At 58.4% G+C, this 7,030-nt stretch overlaps 1 long non-coding RNA gene across 14 annotated transcripts; it reads right to left on the bottom strand.

The window, feature by feature from the left end:
- Positions 1–125: 125 nt before the first annotated feature.
- LOC128072076 (uncharacterized) lies at positions 126–4,019 on the bottom strand. Of its 14 annotated transcripts, none has more exons than XR_008202086.1 (8): positions 3,373–4,019; positions 3,173–3,222; positions 2,773–2,872; positions 2,673–2,722; positions 2,523–2,572; positions 2,373–2,472; positions 2,023–2,072; positions 126–1,822 (listed from the first exon to the last, which is right to left on the bottom strand). It is a non-coding gene; the product is annotated as an uncharacterized LOC128072076 (long non-coding RNA). The 14 variants fall into 14 exon arrangements; XR_008202083.1 differs by lacking the exon at positions 3,173–3,222 and adding an exon at positions 2,923–2,972 and having other exon boundaries at positions 2,773–2,822; XR_008202092.1 differs by lacking the exon at positions 3,373–4,019 and adding an exon at positions 2,923–2,972 and having other exon boundaries at positions 2,773–2,822; positions 3,173–3,295.
- Positions 4,020–7,030: the final 3,011 nt, after the last annotated feature.

Here is a 7,030-nt window from a genome sequence, read left to right as displayed (position 1 = left end):
GATGCTGCCACTGGGACCGACCGCTGCCCACGCTGTCCCCTCCAGCTTTGAGCCACGCCATCCCCTGAACTGAGGCCTGGGGTGCTGCATTTGTTGAGTTTAATCAATACATGCTGGTGTTTCATGTCATTGATACGATAATATAAAGCCTGAGCAGCTCGTATAATTAAAAATGGGTACGGTTCAGAGCCAAGGCAGAAGCCTCCTTCCTTCCAGCCCAGCGCAGCCCCGGTTCCGCAGCGCCAGGAGCTCCGTGCCGTGCCGGAGCCTGGCTGCAGCAGCAGGTAAAGGCAGCCTTGGTGAGGACCAGATGCTGCAGCTGGGCCGGGTTTCCTGGGGAAATCAATTACACGTGCAGCGCTGTGAGCCCGGCGCTCCCCCCGGCACGGCTTGCTCGGCAGGCCTGCAGGCTGCAGGGCAATGAAGCTCCCCAGCATCACTGGTGGGTCGAGGGCACGGGGATCTGTGGGACGAGGCTCAGAGCGACGCTGGGGGTGCGTGCAAAATGGGGATGGGGGAGGTGGGGGATGGGGCACGGTGTGTGGAGGAGCCCCGGGGATCTGCTGGGCGATGGGGGCTCAGCAGAAGGAGCCTGGCCATCGCCTGTCCCATAGCAAATGTGGACTGGGAAAGCCCAGGTCAGCGCTGCGCAGAGGAGCCTGGTGATGGCAGCCGGAGCTACGACATGTGGCATCTCCCATCTCGGGTGGGAGCAGCACCTTCTGGCTTAGGTCAGCATGGCATCTCCCCTGCTGCAGCATCTTCCGTGTCAGGACCATGCAGCATCTCCTGTCCTGGGACTGTACAGCATCTCCCATCTCGGGACTCCGTGGCATCTCCCGTCTTGGGGGTGTGCAGCACCTCCCACTGTGAGTCCACACGGCGCCTCCAATCCGCACCATCTCCCACCTTGGGACAACAAGGAATCTCCCATCTTGGGACACCGTGCCGTTTCCCACCTTGGGATCACGTGGCACATCCCATCTTCTGTGGTTTTTCTGTCCTGGGGCCACCCAGCATCTCCCATCTCAGGACGCCGTGGTATCTCCCATCTGGGGAACGTGCAGCATCTCCCATCTTGGGACCCTATGGCACCTCCCATCTTGTGTGGCATCTCCCATCTCGTGCAGCATCTCCCAGGTCCATGCAGCATTTCCTGTCTCAGGACCAGGTGGCATCTCCCATCTCAGGAATGTCAGCATCTCTTATCTCTTATCTGATTTCCCACATAGGGACTGGGCAGCACGTCCCACTTTGTGTAGCATTCTCCCATCTTGGGACGGTGTGAAACCTCCCATCTCAGGACACTGTGCCACCTCCGATCTCACGGCCATGTGGCATCTCCCATCTTGTGTGGCATCTCCCACCTTGGGATCGCACGGCACCTCCCATCTCATGCAGCATCTCCCATTTCAGCAGCACAGAATTCCCCATGGTGGAACCACGTGGCATCTCCCACCCTTGCACCACACGGAATCTCCCACCTCAGCACACTGCAATATCTCCCATCTTGGCAATGTGCAGCATCTCCCACATTGGGACACTGCGCCATCTCCTCTTTTGGGACCAGGTGGCATCTCATATCTTGGGACAAATGGCATCTTCCATCTTGGGAAAGCGCAGCATCTCTTGAGAAGAGTAGCATTTCCCATGTTGGCATTGCTTGGCATCTCCAGTCTTAGAATCGTGTGATATCTCCCACCTGATGTAGCGTTCGCCCATCTCCCATTTTGGGAACACATGACATCTCCCATCTTGGGACCATATGGAACCTCCCATCTCAGGACACGGTGCCACCTCCCATCTTAGGACCATATGGAACCTCCCATCTCAGGACACGGCGCCATCACCCATCGTGGGACCACTTGGCATCTCCCATCTCAGGACATGGTGCCATCTCCCATCTTGGGACCAGATGGAACCTCTCATCTCAGGACATGGTGCCATCTCCCATTTTGGGACCACATGGAACCTCCCATCTCAGGACATGGTGCCGTCTCCCATTTTGGGACCATATGGGACCTCCCATCTCAGGACATGGTGCCATCTCCCATCTTGGGACCATATGGAACCTCCCATCTCAGGACATGGTGCCATCTCCCATCTTAGGACCATATGGAACCTCCCATCTCAGGACATGGTGCCATCTCCCATCTTAGGACCATACGGAACCTCCCATCTCAGGACATGGTGCCATCTCCCATCTTGGGACCAGATGGAACCTCCCATCTCAGGACACGGTGCCATCTCCCATCTTGGGACCATATGGGACCTCCCATCTCAGGACATGGTGCCATCTCCCATCTTAGGACCATACGGAACCTCCCATCTCAGGACATGGTGCCATCTCCCATCTTAGGACCATATGGAACCTCCCATCTCAGGACATGGTGCCATCTCCCATCTTGGGACCATATGGAACCTCCCATCTCAGGACATGGTGCCATCTCCCATCTTGGGACCATATGGAACCTCCCATCTCAGGACATGGTGCCATCTCCCATCTTAGGACCATATGGAACCTCCCATCTCAGGACATGGTGCCATCTCCCATCTTGGGACCAGATGGAACCTCCCATCTCAGGACATGGTGCCATCTCCCATCTTGGGACCATACGGAACCTCCCATCTCAGGACACGGTGCCATCTCCCATCTTAGGACCATACGGAACCTCCCATCTCAGGACATGGTGCCATCTCCCATCTTGGGACCAGATGGAACCTCCCATCTCAGGACATGGTGCCATCTCCCATCTTAGGACCATATGGAACCTCCCATCTCAGGACATGGTGCCATCTCCCATCTTGGGACCAGATGGAACCTCCCATCTCAGGACACGGTGCCATCTCCCATCTTGGGACCATATGGGACCTCCCATCTCAGGACATGGTGCCATCTCCCATCTTGGGACCATATGGGACCTCCCATCTCAGGACATGGTGCCATCTCCCATCTTGGGACCAGATGGAACCTCCCATCTCAGGACATGGTGCCATCTCCCATTTTGGGACCATATGGGACCTCCCATCTCAGGACACGCTGCCATCTCCCATCTTGGGACCATATGGGACCTCCCATCTCAGGACACGCTGCCATCTCCCATCTTGGGACCATATGGGACCTCCCATCTCAGGACATGGTACCATCTCCCATCTTGGGACCAGATGGAACCTCCCATCTCAGGACACGGTGCCATCTCCCATCTTGGGACCATATGGAACCTCCCATCTCAGGACACGGTGCCATCTCCCATCTTGGGACCATATGGGACCTCCCATCTCAGGACATGGTACCATCTCCCATCTTGGGACCAGATGGAACCTCCCATCTCAGGACATGGTGCCATCTCCCATCTTGGGACCATATGGGACCTCCCATCTCAGGACATGGTGCCATCTCCCATCTTGGGACCAGATGGAACCTCCCATCTCAGGACATGGTGCCATCTCCCATCTTGGGACCATATGGGACCTCCCATCTCAGGACACGGTGCCATCTCCCATTTTGGGACCACTTATCATCTCCCATCTCAGGACATGGTGCCACCTCAGGACCCCACGTACAGCATTCTCCCACCTTGGGAGCAATGGCACTTCCTTCCCTCCTTCCCTCCCTTCTTCCCTTCCTGGCAGCCGCACTCAGCAGCCAGAAAAGCCGAGGGGAGCAGGGATGGCTCCATGCTGCTGGGGGGAACACAGCTGTGGCTCCACAGGGGATGGGCAGTGGGGACCCCTGCCTCAGTGTGGGGTCGGGGGCTTCACGCCGGGATTCTGCTGCTCAGAGGTGGAAATGTTGGTATTTTTACTTTGGATATGAGCAGTTTTGAAGCTGGAGAAAGGGGTTTGGAAGGCTCCCTGCCTCTCAGGCCGCGCTCAAAGGCACACGAAGCGGTGATGGATCCTCTTCAAATGAAACCGGGAGGCGCTGGGGAGGAAATGCTCAGCAGAGCCCTCTTGGGTGCTGCAGATGAGGTCGTAGCTCTCAGCACTTCAGCACTGCTGCGCCGAGGCCAGAGGATGCAGCTCTGAGCTGCAGTCACACGGGACAGGAACCACACAAGGGCAGGACCCACAAAGGAACAGGACAGGACCCACACAGGGACAGGAACCATGCAGAGACAGGACCCACGCAGGGACAGGACCCACGCAGGGACAGGACCCACGCAGGGACAGGACCCACGCAGGGACAGGACCCACGCAGGGACAGGATCCACACAGGGACAGGAACCATGAAGGGACAGGATCCACAAAGGAACAGGACAGGACCCATGCAGGGACAGGAACCATGAAGGGACAGGACCCACGCAGGGACAGGAACCATGAAGGGACAGGACCCACAAAGGAACAGGACAGGACCCACACAGGGACAGAAACCATGCAGGGACAGGACCCTCAAAGGGACAGGACCCACGCAGGGACAGGACCCACGCAGGGACAGGAACCATGAAGGGACAGGACAGGACCCACGCAGGGACAGGACCCTCAAAGGGACAGGACAGGACCCACACAGGGACAGGACCCTCAAAGGGACAGGACAGGACCCACACAGGGACAGGAACCATGAAGGGACAGGACAGGACCCACGCAGGGACAGGAACCATGAAGGGACAGGACAGGACCCACGCAGGGACAGGAACCATGAAGGGACAGGACAGGACCCACGCAGGGACAGGACCCACGCAGGGACTGGATCCATGAAGGGACAGGATCCATGAAGGGACAGGACAGGACCCTCAAAGGGACAGGACCCTCAAAGGGACAGGACCCACACACGAGGCCGCAGTGCTGGCGCTGCCATGGGTCCTCTTCTCCACCCAGCACAGCTTTGCTCCGTGAAGTCATAGGTGGCAGCATGGGCATCTGCTGGGTGTGGGATGGGCAGCACGCAGCAAGCCCCCTTCCCTGCATGGTCATTGCAGCCCATGTTCAGCTCCTGGCATTGCTCCTTTGCACCTACTCTGCTGCTTCCACCTTTGCATGGCGTTCTTCTGCCTTTGCACACTTCATTTTTGCATTTGCACGGCCCATCTCTGCCTTTGCAAGGCTTGCTTCCATACTTGCATGGATTGTTTCCACTTTTGCACAATTTGCTCCCACCTTTGCATGTTTTTGTTTCTGCCTTTGCATGGTTTTGTTTCCACCCTTGCACAGCTTGTTTCCACCTTTGCATGGCTTGTTTCTGCCTTTGCAGTTTGCTTCTGCATTTGTTTCTGCAACTTGTTTCCACCTTTGCACAGCTTGTTTCCACACTTGCACGGCTTGTTTCCACCCCTGCAAGGCTCATGTCTGCCTTTGCACAGTTTCTACCCTTGCACTCTTTGTTTCTGCATTCGCACGGCCTCTCCCTGACTTTGCACAACTTCTTCCCTTATTTCCACAGCTTATTTCCGTACTTGCATGGATTGCTTCTGCCTCTGCACAGTTTGCTTCTGCATCTGCACGGCTTGATTCCACCTTTGCATGGTTTGTTTCCACCTTTGCACGGCTTGCCCCTGCATTTGCACACCTTGCTTCCCTATCTGCACGCTGGGCTTCTTCATTTGCCCCCCACCATGGGGGGCAGCGACCCCCAGAGCCCCAAACCAAAGCACTCAAGCTGGGATGGCAGTGCAGCTCCACGGCAGGAGCTCAGCACCGGACCCCCAATAGCACAGAGCCCCCTCATAGCAGAGCTCTGCTCATTGCTGCTCTGCTGCTCATTGCCTGCACCCCTCGTCCTGCAGCAGGAGCTCGGGACCCCAGAACGAGGCACGCAGCCCCCCCCCCCCTCCAGGTCCCCCCCACACGTGGCTGCAGCTCCCGATGATCGCTTCCATGCATCCCCCAGGCCTCTGCCCCACGGCGTGCAGCTGGCAGCCGTTAAAGCCATGCAGGTGGCAATTATGGGGCAGCTGGGAGAGAAAGCTGTGCGGGGTCTCTTGGAAGAAAGGAAGGGGTTCAGCCAGCAGCCCCCAACCCCCCCCCCCCCCCCCGCATCACCGGGTGCTCCTCACACCCAAGCCATGGGGAATCATGAATCGGGGCATGGAGGTGGTCGGTGACCCCTCTGGGGACATAAGCCCTTTTGCTCCCCCCCTATAGTGCTGGGGGGGAGATATTGGGGAGCTAGGTGGGGAAAACTGGGGTACTGGGGGGGGGGGGACAATGGGAGGTGGGAAGATGATGGGAAATGGGGAGTTTGGGGCATTGGGGGGATGCTGGAGGAGACTTTGGAAGCTGGTGGAGATGTTGGGCACTGGGAAGGTCTGCGGGAGATTTTGGGAGCTGGGGAGGATTGCTGGGCACTGGGGGGATGCTGGGCACTGGGGGGATGCTGGGCACTGGGGGAGATGCCAGGAGGGTCTGTGGGAGATTTTGGGAGCTGGGAAGGATTGCTGGGCACTGGGAGGATGCTGGGCACTTGGGGAGATGCCAGGAGGGTCTGTGGGAGATTTTGGGAGCTGGGGAGGATTGCTGGGCACTGGGGGGATGCTGGGCACTGGGGGAGATGCCAGGAGGGTCTGTGGGAGATTTTGGGAGCTGGGAAGGACGCTAAGCAATGGGGGGATGCTGGGGGGGGCTGAAGGATGCTGGGCATTGGAGAGATGCTGGGGAACTGGGGGTGATGAGAACTGGGGGGGGGTGCTGGGGAACTGAGAGAAGTCTGGGGGAGATGCTGGGAGCTGGGGGGATGCTGGCTGGCTGGCGGAGGTCTGGGGGAGATTTTGGGAGCTGAGGGGGGTGCTGGGGGACGCTGGGCACTGGGAAGATTCCGGGGAGCTGGCAGGGATGTAGGGAGCACAACCGGTCCGGAGGAGCCCTCGGTCCCCCCAAATCCTTCACGTCTCTGGAAGAGAGCGGAGCCTTTGCACACCTCCGTGCACCCACGGGTGCTCAGGGCTCAGCAGCCACCCCGGATTGTTGTGCACCCACACCCCACACAGCTACGGGGCTCCAGGAGCCCTCGGAGCGGGACGTGGCTGCAAATGGGGCCGCATCCAACGGCGGAGCTGAGCAGAACAAACCCCATAATGGCAGGTTCAGCATCGCA

Source organism: Tympanuchus pallidicinctus, unplaced genomic scaffold, assembly GCF_026119805.1.
Source record: "Tympanuchus pallidicinctus isolate F22 unplaced genomic scaffold, pur_lepc_1.0 scaffold69, whole genome shotgun sequence".
In the NCBI taxonomy this organism is placed as follows: Eukaryota; Metazoa; Chordata; class Aves; order Galliformes; family Phasianidae; genus Tympanuchus; species Tympanuchus pallidicinctus.
The sequence above is the reverse complement of the archived record's forward strand: the minus strand, read 5'-3'. Positions and strand labels throughout refer to the sequence as shown.